Raw genomic sequence first — 21796 nt, forward strand, 5'->3', positions numbered from 1 at the left:
AACGAAATAACAAAAACTAGAAGTGAAAAAACATTTTCGTTAACGGAAATAAAAATAAAAACAAAAAAAGGAAAACTAACTAAAACTGGAATGTGTTCACAAAACTAACTAAAATTAACTGAATTTATAGCAAAAATGTGTTTAGTTTTCGTTGATGCGTGCGTGTCATACAAGAGTCAAGGGTGAAAATGAAGTTTAGTTTCCAGATTTTTTTCTTGCTGTGTCTCATTATGCCAGCAGGTGGCAAGTACGTTAGTCGAGTCGTCTGTGTTGCTACTCCGTCCACGCGCAGAATCATGTCAGGAAAAGTCAGGAGAAAGCGCCAGAGTCCAATTTGGGATTACTTTGAATATGACTGTGTTTTGGATAAAGCAAGTGTCTTGTAGTGGAAAGAGACAAATTATGAGGGACATTTCTAAAGGGAAAAAAATCCCACAAACCTTAAAGTGCACTTGAAAAGCTCACACAAGAAGGCTAACCTAGCTTACCTTGAGAAGGTAAGGGAGCACACTCAACCCTCATCCCCAGAAAACAGAAGCTAACCCCAGGCAAGGCAGCGTGATGCATCCCGAGACAACAGGACTGGGATATCTACACAACTGTGTGAGTCAATTACCTTCAAAAAGTTTATCAATTCACTTGAACCAAAATTACGAACACCCAGTGCTGCAAGAGTTAATAGTCTCATTGGGGCCAAGATATACATTTTATAGTTGCCTGGTATCAATGGTTGTTCATCTGCCTTTATTTATTTATTTATTTATTTATTTATTTATTTAAAGAACCCATAGGTGGGAATGTGAGTTGTCTGTCTCTGCATGTTAGCCCTGCGACAGACAGGCGACCTGTCCAGGGTGCAGGGTATGGTAGCTGGGATAGCAACATACCCAAGGATAAGCAGAAGAGAATGACTGATATGATGAAACTGGGATTTTTGTTACACTTAATTATTGCAAACACAACTAAAACTATAACTGAAACTAATCAAAACTAAACTGAAACTAAGGATTTTCAAAAAATAAAAACTAAACTAAACTAGCAAACAATTGGTAAAAAGTAATTAAAACTGATATAAAATTGAAAATCTGAAGTCAAAACTAAATAAAAATAAAAACTAATGAAAATTGCAAAACTATTAAAACCCTGGTCATAGCACAGCATTGTCCAAAGTGTGTTTTCTCATCATGCCATACATGTACAAACTGACTGAAACCCACTGTGTAACAGGCAGTTTCAGCCACATACTAACTGTTGTCTCACCATAGTACTTCTGTATAAGTGCTACAAAAAAATTGTTGTGGCTGAGGATACTCTTTCATCATATTCACTGTAATATGTGAGTCAGATAATACAAAGAAACCTTAAATGATGTTAAATAAGTGGCCACACATCTTTACAGATAACAAAGCCGTTGGGATTTTCACAACCATACATTGAGGTCAGCAACTGGAATTAGAGCGGATTATTTCTGCCCCTGGTGACCTGGTGAATTTAACTACCAGACTGAGAGGCAGTTCCATTTAATTTGATCCACACAGCAAAGGACAGAAAAGGTCAAAAACCACGAAAGGCCAGCATCTTGTTTGCCTTCTCTGATTTGTTCTTTTTTCTCTTTAGTTTAGTTTTTTCCCTTTTTTATGTTTTCAAATCCTCTAAGCTCACTGCATCATGTTTACTTGTCTCTCAGAGATAAACCTCTATACACAAGACATATGAAGCCTCTCAAGATCTCTATGATAAAAGTAACCCAAGACTGTATAGTTGGCTCTGTATTCCTGTCTCCTCACCTTTAAAGCTGTAATATGCTATTTTTTTTTTAGGTTTGCAAAAAATGCAAGTAAAAATAATAATCAAGTTACACGTAAGTTTACTTACATGTTTACATTCAGAGACTAGGAGCACACTTGAAGAATTAAACCTATTTCAAGGCTAATGCAATGATGTGAAATATGTTTTTTTTCCAGCCCATTCCTCTATGGTCTAATGTAAGGTTGTTTAAGATGGGACCCTGACTCCAGGTAAAACAAATAAAATGTCGGGAAAACAGGATTGATTGATTTTAAACCTTTCCTAATTACACTTACTCACCATTTTAGACATTTGTCTTTTTAAATGAAACCCCGTGATTTCGTATTTCATGACATTTCCTAAAACGGATTCTTTAATCATGTCGTGAATTTGGGGGTGCATGGGATGAAAAGGAAAACAAAAATATGTCCATTTATACGTAGAACTTTTAAGTCATTTTGATTCCACAGATATGAATGTAAAACACTGTCCTCAATGGTTGTTGCACACCAGGTTGCCTAGTAACATCTATTGAAGTAAGATATTTTGAAGACTGCTCTATAATGAGGCAGGACTAGCTTGATGGGGGATTTTAGTTAGATAAAAGCTGAACAATTATTTTCGGGCACAATAGGGTTGGAGACACATGGAGAATCCGGCACACTGCTGGCTGTGCAGAGCAGCGGGATAACCCTGGCTTAACCAAGAGAAATCCACAGTGTGGGGAACTAATCTGAGCAAATAATGGGTGAAGTCCCAGGCACAGAAGCTTAATCGGACAGGTTTCAGGTCTGAGGAGCAGAGCTGACAAGGTCAAGGGTTGCAGAAAAGAGAGAAAGACAAAAAGAAAGCGGTCTGGTAGAAGAGCAGGCAGATGTGCACAAGATGGCAAACTTTCACTCTTGCACAATAAGTCATTCATTACATTGTCTTTCTTTTTTGTTGTTGTAGCAACTTGTGAGGCCTGTTTAAAAATTTGGCCCATGAGCTGTTGAATACAAGCGGTTACTGACAAAACCAATGTAACTTATATGCGATATACTTTAACATCGGTAATAAAATAATTTGTGAAATGTATAAAACCCCTAAAACTAAACCTGAAACACTTATTTTCTTAGATCTTACCTTTAATTGCAAAATTCAAGAATGACTTCTTCGCTGTTGTTGTTGCAGGATGAGTCGCACTGGTGATTTGGATCTTAAAGTGTTAAAGCTATACAATCCAGTAACACATGACAGTGTCCAAATACTTTAAGATCAAACTGTAAAACAATTACTGTGTAAAGAAACAGGCTTCCAACATATAAATGTATTGCATTGTTTCTCCAGTGAAAGCCATTAAAGCCTTTCTCTGGAATAATGTTAGGTGATTTGACCAGACTGAAACAGTGCCCTTTGTCATATCTTCAGCCATGTAAATCCTTAATTATTGCGCTATCCATCCATAATTAAATCTCCCCTCTATTTAAGTCCCCGTTGATGCAATAAAGACACAGAACTAAATCCTCATTTGGATTTTTTGATACTACTTCAAACCTTTTTAAATATTAACTTCATACACCTTTTTTGTTTCAACTCCCTATCCTAACTGCACGAGTAATTGGTTTCCGTATGAAGCACTGCAGGCAGTTTTGATGTCCAGAAAAAAGACTATCATTCTCATAAGTGTTCAGTGATCAATATTTAAAGATCAAAAGATGATTGCAGCTCATAAAAAAGTATTTTTCTTACAGTTAAGAGCCTCTTTTTAAAAAGTCTGTATTAGAACTGCTTTCACAGCTGGCAATCACTCCTTTTTACTGACACACAAAAGCATGCCACTAATTCAGAATGTCTTGCAATAAACAGAGGAAAAAAGACATTTTGATAGCTACATTTTCAGTTTTTAAGTTGTTAAAAAAAATCTGATATAATTTGACCTTTTTGAAGCAACCACAGCAGGCCTATAATTAAAGGAAAACTTTTTAATCAGAGTATAGCATCAAGTCACCTAAACTTCTGGGATATTGACCTGGGCCGCTAATTAGTTTCAGCTGCTTTGATGTTAACGAAATTAACAACAGGTGCAGTAGACAGGCAAGATTAAGACAACACCCACAACGCGAATTGTTTTACAGGTGGAGGCCACTGGCATTCTCTGCCTCCTCATCTTTTCTGTTTTTTTTTTTACTAGTTTTGCATTTGAATAGGGTAGAGATTAGCAATCTGCGGACCCTACAGAGATTGCACAGGTAATCCAACTCCTCCAGGATGGCACATCCAGATGTGCCATTGCCAGAAGGTTTGCAGTGTCTCTCAGCAGTCTCACGAACATGGACAAAATTCTAGGAGACAGACAGTTATTGTAGGAGAGCTGGACAGGACCATAGACGGTCCTTAACCCATCAGCAGGACTGGTATCTGCTCCTTTGTGCAAGGCAGAACAGGATTAGCACCGGCGGAGCACTACAAAACCTTTAGTGGATCCTGTGCTCAATGATTGGCACTTAGGAATCTGATTGGTGTTTGCCATAGAACACCAGAATTGGCAATCACTGCAGTTGTGTCTGAGCTTGCGACCATGCGTGACTCGCATGGTCCTCCCACGGAGGAGAACTAAAGTTAAATGAAACATATTTGTATGGGAACTGCGCAAGAGTGCTGTTCTGCAATCAGGATTCAAATCCACAAGATTGATTCTGTCCCTCATGCAGTAACATGAAGCAACCTAGTCCAGCCTCAGCTAGCTGTGGATCTAAAAATACAAGTAACTGGAGGAAACCACAAAGCAACTGTGGTCAAATTCTAAAGCCTCAATAGAAAAATTAATGTTTAAGTCACCAACAAGCATTAGTCAAAACCTTGCAATGCATTATACATCCAACTAATTCTCTGATATATTTTCTCTGATATAAATTCCAAATGGTAACAGGGTAGAAGAAAAATAGTGCTCTTCTTTTTCTTTTTCCTTTCAGGGTTCATCTGCCTCCATCTCACTTCCTTACACCGACCCTCTGCATGTCCTCCTTCACTACATCCATGAATCTTTTCTGTGGCCTTTACTTTTTCCTCCTGCCTGGCAGCTCCACATTCAACAGTAGTCTATTACAAATAATGATGGGAATCGAGTTCCAGGTGAGACCTGTGTCCAGTTCATCTGAATCATATGCCTCCAAGCGTATCAGTCCCTTTCATCAACGCTGGCATGTTTTTCTGACAAAACACTGACTCAAACTAATAACAGTAGACCTTTTGGACAGCTGAGACACACTTTTTCTCAGCTCTTGTTCTCAGATTGTTCTGCTTTCTTTCTACACTGTGATATGATTAAGAGAGACATGTCCTGGAAGGCCTGTGAAGGTCTACTGTTGTCCACAGAGAAAACAAATGAAGAATCAAAATACAAATGATGAAGTGGGCCTACAAAAAAAGTCAAATACAATGTTGGTATCAATAAAGGATTATCCAAAAATGCAAATACCTGCACACACCTCAGACCCATGTAATAAAACAGGACTGTCCACAGTCTGACTTTGTGTAATTTGGAACTAGACTGACTTGCATTCCAGGTGAGGCCTCGACTATCCTGAACCCTCTGAATTCATCCTTTAATGCATTATCTACTGCTTAACAAATTCTGGGAGGTGGTTTCTCTGTCCAGCTTGTTCTTCCTGGGGAATACCAAGATGCCCCTTCTCCAGAAAGTTAGCTAGGAGATGTGATCTTGGCAGCATTTGTCTACCTTTAGGGACTTTGCTTGGTTGGACGTGGCCATAACACCTTTCCCACGATCTATCCAGGAGACTTTCGACCCAGATAGATGAAGCTCTTCTGTGGATACCTCTCCAAAATTATAATGCTATTGTACCATGTTCTAAACAATACGTGGCACAAATCATATTCTTTTTTATTACCTTACACATCTGTATGGACAGACAATAGTATATATGATCATTTGTTATGGCAGTCCTGATGCTGAAACCAGTGGTCATGCAGAAGCCAGTGTCCACACAGTTACAGTTAGGGCTTTAGCTGAAGGAAAAGCACAACACAAATTTGGATTTGTGGACATGAAAAATGTAAATATGTTGTTTAAATGAAGAAAATTTACATTCACTGACACCAATCAACAGATTGGTCAAGTCATGACTTCATCACAAATTGCCACGAGAAGTTAACAAAGGCAGCTTGAGATAGAAGGCCTAACGCCGCCTGTCTCTCGACAGGGATTTTAATACTGCTGAATGCTGTGAAAAGCATTTTTGAAGCTTTGAGAACCTCAGCTATTTAATTTTAAAGGGTTTTTACCTTAACCCTGACAAAACAATACTAAGTCAGTGTCGAAAGTCAAAGTGCTCCTCAGGGATACAACAGCAGAAAACACAGCCTGCAGGGAGCTGCGCACAGCCAGAAAGATAATTGTATGCAGCACACAGACAATGGATGATTTGCTGTGGTTTGTCCATACATGTCTGCAGAGATGAACCCCCCCCCCACGAGTCCACCACACAATCAAATTCCATTTCATTCCATTCCCAAATCTATTTTCCAGCACTCTGATCTCCTCCTCTACAGTTACTGCTCTTTTCTATCACCCAGTCATTCAGAGGAGGTCTTTTCCTGTAGATTTTTTTTCTTGAATTTATTAATCCAATGAAAGGTGTGTGTGTGTGTGTGTGGGGGGGGGGGGGGTAGGTGTGGCATTTTCAAAAGGGAATATCCTGAGGCAGAACAAAGTAAGTCTGAGTGTGCGATACAGAGAGCGATATTCATGGATCAATGCCTGTGGCTGGTCTGACGTGCCCAGTCCCTCGGCTAATGAGCCATTTTGAGTCCAACTGTATTTCTAACCATTAGTCAATCATCGTCTCCTCACTCGTCCACTCCGACAAGCTCAGTGTGAAAAACGAAAAGAGACAGAGATGGCATATCCACTTCTGGTTGGAAGGCACAGCGGAAGCAGAAAATGATTGAAATTGTGTGCTACGCAGTCCTACCTAAAAAAAAAAACTTGAAAAATTAGTTTTTTGGCAGGTGGGGGTGTTGAAAGTCAATTACTGAGCATCGGAGCATGTTTGTCGATAAATGGAAACTGCAGTATTTAATCACCAGTGGGAATCAACCCCTCACTTTTAACACTGGGAGAGCCACACTAAAGCAGCCAAATGAAGCAAGCCTTAGGAATTATGGCACTGCAGAGGAAGAGAGGGAGAGAGAGAAACAGACACAAACATGCAGACCGAGAGAGGACCAACCCTTTGCCAATATCGCCTTCCATTTTCATGCCAGCAGAGCCAGCAGGTGCTTGAGCATTCAGGGTATGAGAAATGACTTTGAAACTGAATAAATATCTGTCTCTGTCGTGAGCCCTGTTAAATACGAGTATCCTGATGAGTTCATTTTATAGCCACAATTCTTCTGTGCTGACACATGTCAGAGTTTCACACCCCATCAGCGGAACACCAACCCATTTTGGGCTCCCAAAATTATTTGCACGCAAGCCACATCAGCAGCAGCAGCAGCCAGGCGCTTCCACCTCATACTGCGTGTTTAACGACACTTGTGGCTCCTTCTCTCTGGGGAGGGAGGGGGGGGGGGGGCGTTAGAGCTGAAGGAATTATGTTGTTGAAAGGCGAGTGTAAAAAAAGAAAAAAAGAAAAACAGGTCCCAAAATGTCCCAAATCCTCCCTAGAGACAGGTGGATTAACGGACGTTCAATGAATAAACACGTGCGCACGCGCCACACTGTTGTGTACGTGTGTGCTCGCGCACGGGTGCTGGATTATTTCATTCCCAGTTTGGTGCAGGTATTTGCTGCTGAGCGGAGCAGGGACGTACACGCGGACGGCCACACCCGCTCTGACTGAGAGCCAGCGGCGCGCGAGGACAGACCTGAGCACACCCTTTTTGAATGTCATCTTTCCGCCTCCATGCAAAGGAAAGGAAGGAAAACAAAAACAAAACAAAACAAAAAACGTGGAAAGCAACAGAATCCCACTTTGTTTCAACGAAAAAAATAAAAAATAAAATAAAAACTTGACATAATGTTCCAGTAACTAACTCGGAAATAGAAATCAGAAATAGTAATAGTATAGTCCAGTTTAGATTACATTTTGTAACCGTGACGTTTTTATTTTCTCTTCACATAAAACAATGCGACGCGTCAACACAGCAGTAACTCGGCTCCATTCATCTGCAAAGTTTCCTCATTTGTTCACCTTTTTTTTCTTTATTATGTGCGAACAACGATGCTACTCTGCGGTTGTGACCTCCGTGAGGGCCGGGTACTCTAACTGAGATTAAAATGACTTTGAAAAGTTGACTCATAACGCCTTCAGCATGCCGTCTTTACTACGTCCTCCAACTTTCTCCGTCTATTCCTCTTCAAAAACCTCCAGCAGCGCAGATGACCTCTGCTGTTGGTGTCAAGGATGCAAGGGCGCGCTTGAACATCCCCTTCAGCGCATTTAGGTAATTAAAAATAAGAGAAAAAAGTGTACTCACCAGTGAAGACTGTTTGTTGTTCTGCCTCCCTGCAGTTTGAGCTCTATGTCTAATTATAGCTGGGCAACATCCTCCTTATATTCTTATTGCTGGCTACAGTACGTCCATGTCCTCTCTCTCTCGGGGACTCAGTCTCCGTTTCTGGTTTATCTTCTGAGTGGGGGCACGCAAATCCTCCAGCCCGGGATGTGCGTCTGCCTCCTGGGCAGGGTTTTGTCAGTTTGTCCCGGAGACAAAAGCAGCAGCAGTAGCAGCACAGGAGGTGGACCGGGGCGGACGCACCGGACGCGTTCTCCTTTCCATTGTGCGCGCACCGAGACGCGTCCTGCAGCCACGCACGAGGGGAAAGTGACAATCAATCCTGGCTCAAGTTCAAGGCAAAGACAGGGTTTAATAACTGTAGTGGGGGACGCTGCGAGGTAAGTCTCTTTCAAGGAAAGTTTAAACACTGAAGAGCCAAGCGTTGAGGAGGATGAGAGAGGCGGCAATAAACTGGCAACTGACTGAAGCTGAAGGGAGGGAGGGACAAAGAGAGAGAGAGAGAGAGGGAAAGAGCACTGCAGACTCAGATTCGCTTCAGCGACCACGAGTTGATTGCTGGTCCTGCACATTTTCATACCTCTACCGTCACTAGAGACGAGTTCATACTAATTTTGAATTCTGTGAAGCTGCACAACGAGTGTTTTATATTTCTATGTTTATCTGTGCTGTTTAGTTGTGCTAGCACATGATGCAGTGGATTACACAGAGAGACAAATCAATTTATATTTATATAAAAATAGAATATGGTTGAGTTCATCCTATTTTTACTTGGAAATTTTTTTTTCTTTCCTTGTGAGCCAGGTTTTGTCACCATTTGAGGTGGCGGCCTATTAAGTAAAGCATTAATTCTTGCAGAAAAAATATTCTTCAACTCAATAAACATGAAGCAAAGATTTTAAGTAAAATGCAATTGAATATATAAATAAAAATAAAATGTTTATTTATTCATTTATTTATTTTATTTATTCAGTTATCTCTAAGGGAGAGGCCAGCCACTGTTCAGAGAAAGTTAATTTCCACCACTTGTGTCTGCGATCTAATTCTTTCGGTCACTACCCACAGCTCATGGCCATAGGTGAGGGTGGGTACATAGATCGACCGGTGATTTGAGAGCTTTGCTTTTACACTCGGATCTCTCTCTTTACCATGACGGACCAGTGCAGCTGATATGATATGCTGGGTGGTACATTCTGACCAAACATCATCTCCAGTTTGATCTCCTCTGTTCAGATCCAGTTCTGCTGTCATGGTCCTTTCAAAGAGAAGAGCCCTTCTCATGGTTCAGCTTAACATATCTTATGATATTTCCTAATGCAGCAGCTCAAGCCCAGCTCGCTCAGTCGGTAGAGCATGAGACTCTTACTCTCAGGGTCGTGGGTTCAAGCCCCACGTTGAGTGTGGCTGCTTTAAGACAGGACTCTTGTCAGGTAAAAGCATGATTGTTTGACCTCTACCTGGATTGTTCTAAGCATCACATCTGACAGCCTTGAAATGCTTTAAAACATCTTTCATCCAGTGTAGTTGTGTACTTGAGGTAGGAGGACATGGAGTGACGCTGCTAACACCCAAACATGAAGAGGCTAAATCTAGTCAAATACTCATTTTATTACTTAGACCTGGCTTATACATTTGGGTTTTTGTTTTTGTTTTTTTCAGTTCAGCTCTGGTAAACCATTAGACAGGAGGATAAACCCGTTTCCTGGACAGCTGTACACAGACGGGGTGGAGGGCTGCTCATTTCATCTGGGGGTATAGTCAGGTTGAGAAAGTCATGGAGGCGGAACTTCTGATAGCACAGACTGACATGAATTGATCTGGCAACTTTCTCGATATTCTGATATTCTCGATATTTCCTGGAGAGACTTGATATGTTTAGACACTTTTTCTGAGAACTCTGAAGTTCAACATTGGAAAGATCCATTTGGAAACAGGAGATTGTTGAAAAGTTTTGCATGTCATCCTTATACTTCCTCAGCCACCACCTTTACTACTTGCTTAGTCCTCCCACCTGGTCAGTTCTGCCAGTTAGCTAGCACCACTACAGCTATTAGTCAATATGATTGCTAGCAGCAAGTTAAACTTCTAGCATTGCTTTGCCTGACACTTAGTTGGCCAACAGAGGAGCAGTTTAGGTAGAACTGTCCTTGAATTGTCTGATAACCTGACTGGCCTCTCGGCCACCTTAGATTCAGCTGTGTAGGTCAATCCTCGGACTGCCAGCAATCTTCTGTCTTCTGGTTCATGGCAGGTTTCTTGAAGCTCTGGTCTCCTCACCCCACAACCTGCACTTAACTGAACTAAACTGAACTATTCAGCTCACCCAGCTTTCCCCAAAGAGGATCCAGCCTCACTACATCCCGCAGGCCAGTAGACGTATTCCACATTCAACGGCTGCCCTGCCTTTAGGCCATCTACCTGAAGTATCTGTTTCTCCTGCTCACAAACCACAAAACCATCCACTGGATCTGTGCATGTGCTCACCAGCCCTTGGGCTGTCTGCCCAAGATCTTTGGCTCTTCTCTCAGTTGACCAGTTATCAGACCTGCCTTGCAGCATTTTCTTTGCCTGCTACTATTATGGTGTTTGCCTCCCCTGACTGCTTGTAATCTTGTACTCCTCCACCTGCCTTGCAACATTTAATCTCTGTACAACATGACTGTAGGTCTAATCAGCCAAAATAACTAAAAACTCCTGTGTGGTTGTACAGATTCACAAACAGATTATGGAAAAGTGAATACTATTCAAAAAGATAAGAGATTTTCAGATGCATACTAACATAGGTGCACGTATACACACGGGCTTATACTACAGCTACCCATTTCTTTAGTGGAGATTACACTGAGATTAATCTCCTGTAGATTTACATAACTCTTTGTCAAAACTTACCTTTATTGATACTTTTACAGCTCAATCTGTATTACAGACAGAGCTGAAACTAAATGTAGTTCAGTCTGCTACATACAAAGCATTGATTCACATGTCTCAGGAAATTTCTCCTTAAGGATTTTTTTCATTTTGTCAATGTGTAAACAAATTTAGGCCCCAGAAACACACAATAAGCTGTAGCACTGTAAATCAGAACAGGAATTAATCTTCCATCTCTATAGCTTTAAAATTAATTAACCTTTACCAATGAACTTAAATATTTATTAAACATAGAAACTTTAATTTAATGTCAGAATGACAAAGCACTGTAATAAATTCAGCAAAAATTACATGCATACTTTGTCAGATAATGCAGAGCAGATATTTCTATGTCTTACAGTAAAGAAGTGAAGCAGCAGGACAGCTTGATCTTTATTCCTCTTCCATGCTGTGTTATGCATCATGCTACACTTGTTTCTTGTCAGAGGATAAGGGCTGCCTGCCTCTTTTCACATCTTCAGCTCATATTGTTTATTTCTATATGCTATACAGATCACACAAAGCCCACAAAACCTCCATGACAACTAATGTAGTGGTCAGCACCATCATGACCTGCACCGGAGGAAAAAGAAGACAACTGGATGTGTGGGATAGCGGCACAAAGTATTTATATTTAGGTTTATTCATTTGGTAGATATAGATGTTCACTCAGTACAACATGCATTTATATTATATGCAAAAATGCATGTTGGTATTTTTGTTATTTAGATAAGGCTGGTCTGTGATGTTTCACTGTGTGACACCGATGACATAATAACCATCATAGAGAAAAATTACCTGAGAATTTACATTTTTTTAAAAATTCATTTATTTCAGTTTTTTTTATACAGTATCAAATCACAACTTCAGTCGCCTCAATGTGCTTTATATTGTAAGGTAAAGACTCTACAATAATAGATACAATCAAACTACCACCTATGACCGGCAGGCACTTAGCAACAGCATAGAATGAAGTCAATATACAGTTGTGTACATAGACCTCCTTACACAGAGAGTAGAAAGTGCATGGATAAATAGTTTTAGACACAACCTAGTAAGAGAATCAGGCCATATGCATTCACTGGACACTTCCACCCTAATAGTATCAGACCCATTTTGCTTTCACAGTTGCTTTAATTTTTAATGGCACAGATTCAACAAGGTGCTGGAAACAGAGATATTGGTCCATATTGACATGACAGCATCACACAGTTACTGCAGATATGAGAGCTTCATGCCCATGATGAGAATCACCTGTTCCAACTCATCACAAATGTGCTCTATTGGACAGGGTGACGGTGGAGGCCAGTTTGAGATGATTTGAGCTTTGTGACACTGTGTGTTACCCTGCTGGGATCAGCCAGTAGAAGATGGTACACTGCGTTTATAAAGAGATGGACATGATCAGTAACAATACTCAAATAGGTGGTGTTGTTTAAATGAGGCTCAGTTTGTTCTAAGGGGTTCAATGTGGCTTCACCATTACACCCCCACCATCCTGAACTGTTGACAAGGCAGAATGGTTCCATGCTTTCATGTTGTCTATGCCAAATTTTGACCCTGCCATCTAAATGTTGCAGCAGAAATGAAGAGTCATCACACCATACTTTGGTGCTAAGTGGTAATTTGAGTTATTTTCTTTCTTTTTTTTTAAACATTCCCTGTAAACGATGGTTGTTTTGTAAAATTCCAGCAGATCAGCAGTTTGGGAAAAACTCCGAGCAGCTCACCTGGCACCATCATTCATGCCACATTCAATTAAGCCACTTAAATCACATTTCTTCATCACTCTAATGCTCAGTGTGAACTTCATCAGGGCTTCTTGACCAGAATTAATACAGTGATTTGCTTTCATTTGACTGGCTGATTAGATATTTGCATTATCAAACAGGTGAACAGATGTATCTTAAAAAGTAGGTAATGGGTTCATATTACAATTTTTACTACTATAAACTATACCAATGAACAAAACCATAAAGAAAATTATAAAAAAGAACAACAACTAAAGAGCGGCAAAGGTTCATTTTATATGACTACTGAACATCTCTATTTTGAACTAATAAAATAATAAAGTCTGTCATCAATTTCAGAGGTCAATTAATCAGCACAATGGTTTGCAGGATCACATTAGACAAAACTAGAAGAGGCTCAACTTTCAATTTCTCAGAACAACTGCATCAAAACTCCAACAGAACTTCTTGGCTCATATATTTCACTGACTCCAGTTAAATAAACACTGTTTTAGTTTCAAATCACTGCTTGCTGAGAAGTCGCAGTTTTATTTATTTAACCTCAGTGAGCGCAGCCAGAACACATGTTTTCCAAGCACAAGTTGGTAAAAAAATATTGTTTTCTATTTATGAGTATGGACTTCATCAAAAGTATATCTGGCCATCGAGCTCACGTTTGTAGCAAGATGGCTCAGCTTCACAGATTTTCCCCGTCCTTGTATTTTCCTTATCGCTCTGTGTCAGGCTTACACTGCTAAACCATAAAATTTGCACTTCTCTCGCTTTTCACATTAAGGTTTAAGTAAGCCAGAAAACATTTCGGGCTTAACAGCAGTTCTGCCCTCAAGAAATGTTTGCATATCTAAAACTGTAATCTGCACTGCTTTAGCTTTCCTCGGATAAATAGGTTTTTTGATAACATTGCCTGCGGTGTAGCTGGTTTCATTTTCACCAGGCTGGGATGAGATTGAATTAAATATTTATTTGTGTGGCATCACAACTGATGCAAATAGAATGAGTGGTATCAGAGTCCTCCAAATAAGTTATTTCTGTGTACTCCAAGTATTTCAAATACTAATAAGCACTTTATTACTCCTCAACATCAAGTTCCCCATTTTGCTTTGGTTAAAAATGTTGGATGTTGACTTTCAGACATATGAAACAGAATCATATCCATGTTTAAATCATCACTTTAATGTTGCAGTCATGACTGGTAGGATGTCTGATCGATCAGATTTACCTCCAACAGTAGTATTGCCATTTTAAGCCTCCTTCTCATTTTAAAGCTTGAAGTCATTTCATAATCCTGAACGCACCCTGGGCAGCCCTATCCCTCCATGTCTGTTTTGACTTTCTGCTTTTACATGACAGGAGGTTGCTAGTGGTAGCTGTATTTCTGCTGCTGAAGCTTTTACACTTCTCTAGCACCCAATTACGCTATTTTACAGCTTCCCCCAAAATTACGTCTACCTGAGGCTGAAAAATACCACTGAAGCGTAATTTAGATTATGTGATAGATAAAGCTCCCCTTATAGGCTAGAGTAATGAAATTATTCAAAGGTTAAATGCTCCTAAAGCTCCATATAGTCCTGGATTGATATGGAATAATTTGGGATGTGTGGTTGTTTTTAAAAGATGAAGCAATTGTATGGACAATGAAAGATACAAAAATAGGGTAATAAGTAGTAAATGGATAATAAAGATACATTTGCTAACCTGTATCTATGCTGGGACCTCCATCTTGACAGTTAAAAAAAGACACAGTATCAACATGGAAGATTTATAACATCACATGGGCATATGATGAGGCCTCCTTGGAAGTGTCAAATGCATGGGAACTGTATAGACAATCCACTAAAACAGAGATAGAGAGAGAGCAGTTAATAAAGTATATGTCATTCACCCAGCCACACATTCAAACACCCTCACCACTGGTAGTGGAGCTTGTTTACCTTTGCTTGGCCTTCCTACAGCAGAAAATCGAGCGGCGCACAGCAAGAGGCCAGAATGTCTGGCTCAACCACAATTCCAGCAGACTGGTCTAGCTGATGGCTCAAGTGAAACCGTTCTGCACATCTAATTAGGAAATCTACAGGACGTTTAGCTGCAGCTTGCCATGCATCTGCAAACTTCTTTGCAGATCCACCGCCATTCCAGCTCATCCTTTTCATTCTTGTCTGATTTAATCAGTGTCACATGTTTTATTGCTGATGTCTGGTCCATGTAGGCAAAGGGAAGTGCTCATGGAAGATGCTGGAATGTTTGAGAGCCATGTAAAGTATTGTTGGTAATGCATGAACTTGGAGTTCAGAGTCTTGCTTAAAGCCAGTAAAACACATGGACAGAAGAAGTTGGGGATCAAACCATCAGCTCCAGTCAGAGTCGACTCTGACATGTTTTCCAAATTCTATAGACTTGAATTTTGAAAAGTTATAATTCAAGTTAAATAAACGTAAATTTGCTAAAAAAAAAAAAATATTTGTGTGACTCATAGTTGCAATAGTTTATATATAGGCAAGCTGAAAAACACTTGAACTGTATGGCTCAGCACTGCAAAGAAAGAATTTGATGATTAAATGATGAGTAGCTGCTTATATCCACAGGTTCAGCACAAAGCTGCTTCCGAAAGCCTGGCTATGGATATCATCTATGTTCGTCTTTCACACAGTGAATTACAGAGTCACAGAGGGGAAGCAGATATTATGAGTGATTGACCTGGCCTTCATCTGATTTTAATTGTGGGAAGGGTATTGTAGGGGTCATGACTTTCATCAGTGGACTTCCAAAATACTCAGAAGTAACATCATCAGATTTTGAAACATTAAACACCAGCACATGTCAAAACCCGTGGTTTTCACAATATATCTTTTCTTCTTTTCTGGTGAATATACCAGCATGTCGCTACAGTGGACTAGAGAGAACAACACTGGAAGGCACTAAAGCACATGAGAAACCACAGCTGCATCCATTTTTGGAATAAGCTTCTCTTAACCGAGAACCACACATGGATATAAATTCCAAACTTTAGGCAACTCCAACTCTACATCTGCGATTCTGGTTACTGTGCAGACACGCCTTATGAGACTTTCTGTCCTTTCATTCATCATTCTATTGATTTAAATAATCGAAGCTGATGTAGTTCATCCAAGAAGCAGCCTTCAGAGAATCACAATATATACGGTTTTCAAATCATTCCTTATTTTAAAAGAAGAGCTTGCAGTAGGCAACCCGCTTCTTCTTCTACGACACCTTATTAGGAGCTTATCCATAGGCAGAGCGCAGTACATAGGGGCAGAGTAGATGGAAAAAGAAGTTCAGCTACAGACAGAGGTTGGTAGACACACAGAGGGAGGTATGTCTGACAGCCTGGTGTGAGTCATTTTTGAACCTGTAGGGTTCAAACACAAAGCCTGCTACCACATATATTACTCCACCTACTGCGACAACACCATGTGGTCTTTTCTCAGAACCTGGCAGAATCAAGTCATCTTGTCTTTGCCTTATAAAAGTCAGCCCACCCCTCTTTTCTTCAGGATGAATGACAGATTCAGTTTAGTCTTCAGTTTTAACTTGCTCAAGCTTTTATGATTATCTATCTGTGCATACAGTGTAAGCAGCTCTACAGACTGATTTGAAAGACACATATTTTGTCTCTCACTTACATATTAGTTTTTTAATGGCATTCATTTGTTTACATTCTTTTTCCATCAATTTATTCATGTTCTCTGACTCAGTCCTTGGTTTCTATTTCTCAGGAAATAACTGTTTCACCTTAACCTTGAAGGCTGAGGATGAGCCACAGTACTTGTTCATGAGACCTGTAATAAGCCTTAATTTGACTCCATTATACTGCTTTTCTTTCTCTAAGTATACAGCAGATGTCTTTAGGAAAAGAGAAATGGCCACATCTAGCTAGGGGCAGACAACCTCAAGGCCAGAGTCAGTTTTTAAATTGTATTCTTTTCATGGGACTAGGAATCTTTAAAGTTACTGGGCTTCTGAATGATGAGGGATAGCACAGTTATCATAATGTTAAGAATTTTATTTTAGCACTAGTTTGCTGTTAGAAAGCTAATACTAGCTGAGTGTTAGCAAGCTGCCAAAGCTAGCTTACGCACTCATAGCTTGCTAAATAATTGTCATTTCAATATAACACAAGCAACATACTGATTGCTACTTGAATAGTCTAAGTTAACATTTGAACATTTTATTTCGGTAAGAAAATGACAGATTGACAGGATAACAAAGGTATATCAAATGTATGTGTCCTATAGCTGCCAGTGTCTCACATAGTTTTTGTGTCCCATAATGAGCCTTTTTTTTTTAAGTACATTGTATGGGGGGGAGAGTATTGGTCTGGACCTCTTAATCTTTAAATTCAGGTGTTTTCAGTCCCACTGCCACAAGTGCCTTCTTGTAAAATTCAGTTTGTGAAATTTGGTAGTATTATTGCAAAATGGTAGCATTTAGGAACATCAGCAACACAGGCACACACTGAAAATGTCGCCAACAGTCTACTGACAAAAGCTCCTTTGGTATTAACATCAGCAGAATAACTGTGAGCTGATGGATTTCCATGACTGAGCAGCTCCTGTAAGTGTAATGTGCTTCTGGCCCTCAGTTTGTTGCTGGCGGACAGAGCTGATAAGCAAAATATTTTACAGAATACAAAGTTGGTGGAGGAATGTATTGTTCTCTACTTTGGTGTGCATTTAAACAATTCCTAAAGAAATTGATGCTGCACTTTTACTATAACACACTGCCAATAGCAAAACCTTGTTATAAGCCCAGAGGTATAAGTGAACTTAAAAAAATGCACAAGTACAAACTACAAGCACCTGCATAAATATATCTGAAAAACGGAAGCAAAAAGTGTCGAAACAAAGGTCAGCATCGAAGTGATCTAAGGAAAATGATCACCAAAGACTCGATAAGAGCAAAAGAAGCACAAAAGACTTTCTCATCCAGTGGCAAAAAGGTTATATAAACACCATTCACCTTTGGGTTGCTGTAGAGGTCTTGCCTCTTGTTGATGATGAAAATAATGCACGCTTCTTGTCGTAAGCATCATTTGTTCTGCTTGTTTACATCAGGATTTATGTCCTTTGCTGCCCTGTGACCAGCCTGTCACATTAAAAGCACTTTCTTTTAAGCATTAGTAACAGCAGTAGTAGTACAAGCTCGGTGTAAGTAAATATGAATTAATAAGAGATGGAGAATGAAAGCTATAAAGCTGTAGGTCTGTATCTAGCTAATGCAAGAGCTGAAGCTGCTTTTGTTGCTGTGGATAAATGAAACATTTGAGATGAAATGAAAGAATGGCTCAATCTCCACAATTTGGAACCATGTTTTTTACCCCATTACTAAAAAGATTTCCAAAAGATTATTTCATGGCCCAGTGCATAATGAACCTGCTTAGGATAAATGCTTTAAATGTGGCACTAGAGAGCGTTTCTGGTTTTGAAAACAGAAAGGAAAAGTGAATAGTGGAAACAACAATCGGGATTTGTTCTGTTCTTTCCAAATATTGCCAGTTCCTTTTTCTGCTCTGTCTGTATCTTCAACCCAACACAGCAATGCATCACATGGTTTATCTGTGCTTTGTTCAAATTCTACTTGCACCTTTGGATTAATCCACAATGGAAAGCAAACACTTGGCATTGGCTATTGAATCAAAACGAAATTAAAAATCTTGCTTAGCTGGAGAACATGCATGCCCTATGAGGACCTGATAAGGATAAGCGAAAGAGAATGGATGCACTGAATAATGCTACTTTAAGTGTTTGAGGGAGATGCTGTACGTGTTCTCATCTTATCTGCTTTGCCACAAATGGTTCTTTAAAACGTTCCTCGGGTTTGACAGCTAAAGGCTCCACACTAGAGCTGGTGGATTAGATTCAAATGTCTGATTATTCACTCTGAATTGTTCTTAGACACTACGATAGGTCATCCTACTAATTAGGTTGCTTTTGAAGGTAGCAATGTGATGTGCATCCAACTGAATTGAGGTGAATTGCAAATATGAAAAAGGTTGATTACATTTGCAAACAGCATATTCTATTAATATTAATTACAAGGCAGTGCATGCATGATGTTATGACTGGGAGCTGAGCCCCCTTAAAAGTTTGAACCTAGGATCACCCCTGCTCTATCTGCAGTACTTGCACCGAATCATCCACTGGCACCAGAGCACTATTTTACCGTGGCATGCAGAGAATTTATCAGCCTTCTTAATGCTTAATTCTTAATTTCTCCCATCTTTCATGTCTGAGAAGAGCTGGCAGCACTTCATTAGAGAATATCTGATGCAACATCAAACATCAGTGAATTCATATTCACTCTCAGCAAGGTAGACTTGATTTAATAAAAAGGATCTCGAACACTGGCAGCCAAGTAACAATGTAAAGTATCTCTAAATCCTATATAAAAATTTAGAGCTGCAGGTGGAACTGTGTGAATTGAAATTCTGGTTTAACGCACTGAAAAATGACTTGGTATTTTAACATTAAAAATAATGTTTAATGTTTACGTTGTATGAAATTACAGCTTCAAGGTACCTGAATGTTCATTGTCCTTTCAATCGAATTTGCTTTTCTCACTGTGTGTCAGGCACAGATTAATCCTCTGAACATTTCAAGAAGCATCCAAAAAAAAGTTGGCTAGAAGGAAGGCGATGCCTCCCACAGCAACAAAAGGTACATCAGCTGGAAATCTGAAAGGTCACGGAGTGCAGAAGTTTGCATTCAGCACAATAAAACCCTTTCTTATCACTCTGACCCCAGCTTTGGAGAAATGTAAAAATAAATCCATGTAAGCTATGTTTTGAAAAGTGTTAACTGTTTTTTTTAAATATAATGCATAAATGACTTAAAAAGGACAAAAACACTGCTGCACTGGTCTAAACGCTTTTGGAAATATGAGGCAACTGCAAACATATTTTTCATCTTGACAAAGAATTGCAAACGTTCGCCCGAGTACACATATGTGATTAAACTCACTGGATGGGTGATGGCACCAAACGAAATGGCAAAAGCAAAGTGGCTTTGGGATTGGTGCTGGAGTGTGCTTTGGGGAAAAATTGTCTCAGAGAACAACCAGCCCTTTGCGCACCATCAAACATGGCACGGGTGCACAGGAGATGAAACCGCACAGGTCAGCGGAGGCTGAGAGAGGCTCCGTCATGCATCGCTTGTCTAATTGACAAAACAAACCTCCTGATGCGCATGTTTGACTTTGGCGGAGTATGAGCTCAGACTGTCGCCGTCACTCATCCTCTGTGACCTTACAGCAGGCTCACGTAAGGGTCTGTGTCCTTTTAACAAGAGCTAAAATAACTCGTGTGACCGCACGAGAGTCAGGATTAAAAATTAAAGAGACTCACAGATGCCACATCATATGGCAGCATTAAAACATCACCCTCATCACACAGACTTCACCTCCTGCCTCTTTTTTTCCTCTGTGTTTTTCTCTCTGTAGTGACAGGGCTCTATGATCATGTGTGGGCACACGAGGCTACTTTTGATGTTGTTGAGTGAAATCTGTCATTTAAAAACTACAAGTTAGCCTCATGAATCCACCACACAGCATAAAGGTAAATCACTGCATTAAAAAAAAGTTGATGTCATTACTTAAGAATATAAAAGAATGACTATGCTACATTTAATAAATTGGATAACAGTCCCCATGAATCATTCTTCAGCTCATAGCCTTGGATATCTGCAGATTCTGTCTTTCAGTCTGTTCGGGCTATTAAAATCAGTCTGAAATATCTCAACAGCTCCTGCCGGTTCGTTTAAAGCACAGTCTAACTAGACAAAGAGTATTTTTCTGTTTAATATGAGACGCAGAACGCTGATAATAATTCATGTGCTTTCTATTCATTCAGCCCACATTCTGCAATGCCATGCTGCATAAAATGCTGTTGACAAGATCTCCAAGCTCCCCATACCCCACAGGACCCACTGTAGTCACACAGGACACACCCACCCTAAAAACCCAAATATGAAAGAGTTGGGACACTGTGAAAAACTGTAAAATAATCTCATAAATACACATTTTATTCACAGCGGAACAAAGAAAGTACATCAAATATTTAAGCAGCATATGTGCTGTTTAAATGTTTGATTTCAAAAATGTGGAGAAAGGGTTATTTTGCCACTGTGTAGCATGACCTCTCCTTTTAACAACAGTCTGCCAACATCTGGGAACTGAAGAGAACAGCTGCTGGATTTTTCAGAGAGGAAAGTTGTCCCATTCTGGTCTGTTGTAGGATTCCAGCTGCTCATCAGTCCTGGGTCTTCTTGGTCATATTTTGTTGTTTCATGATGCTCTAGATCAGTGGTGGGCAATTCCAGGCCTCGAGGGACAGTGTCCTGCAGGTTTTAGATCTCACCCTGGGTCAACACACCTGAATCAAATGATTAGTTCATTACCAGGCCTCTGGAGAACTATAAGACATGTTAAGGAGGTCATTTAGCTGATTGAAACAGCTGTGTTGGATCAAAGACACATCTAAAACCTGCAGGACACCGGCCCTCAAGGCCTGGAGTTGCCCACCCCTGCTCTAGATGTTACTAACAGAAGTTTTATTGCCTGGACTCTTCTACTATGAAACCTTGCTGTTGTAAACTGCAGTATGCAGTTTAGCATTGACTTGTCTTACTTGAAAAAGGCTTTGGCTGAATAGAAGCTTATTTGCTCTAACCCTGTAGATACCTTTCAGCATTGATTGTGACCTTCCAGATGTGTAAGCTCCTAATTCTATATCCACTAATGCACCCACTTACTGTACCATCAGAGATTGAGTTTTTTTGAACCGAGACAGTCAACCATTCACATCATCAGGTAAC

The 21796-nt window shown here is 39.9% G+C and overlaps 1 protein-coding gene and 1 non-coding gene across 9 annotated transcripts in view; one reads left to right on the forward strand and one right to left on the reverse strand.

Annotated features, from left to right (window-relative positions):
- The window catches only part of htr2cl1 (5-hydroxytryptamine (serotonin) receptor 2C, G protein-coupled-like 1), a 345669-nt gene extending 336718 nt beyond the window's left edge, over nucleotides 1–8951 (reverse strand). For 3 of the 8 annotated variants that reach the window (XM_085153787.1, XM_085153786.1, XM_085153785.1), the window contains exon 1: nucleotides 8272–8947. The gene's annotated coding sequence lies outside the window, so the exon portion shown is untranslated. Of the gene's footprint in view, nucleotides 1–8267 lie in introns of all 8 variants that reach the window. The other 5 variants (XM_085153790.1, XM_085153788.1, XR_014873068.1 and 2 more) reach the window with 4 other exon arrangements.
- A 687-nt stretch (nucleotides 8952–9638) lies between these two features.
- trnak-cuu (transfer RNA lysine (anticodon CUU)) lies at nucleotides 9639–9711 on the forward strand. The gene has a single exon. It is a non-coding gene; the product is annotated as a tRNA-Lys (tRNA).
- Nucleotides 9712–21796: the final 12085 nt, after the last annotated feature.

Source organism: Neolamprologus multifasciatus, chromosome 3, assembly GCF_963576455.1.
Source record: "Neolamprologus multifasciatus chromosome 3, fNeoMul1.2, whole genome shotgun sequence".
Taxonomy (NCBI): Eukaryota; Metazoa; Chordata; class Actinopteri; order Cichliformes; family Cichlidae; genus Neolamprologus; species Neolamprologus multifasciatus.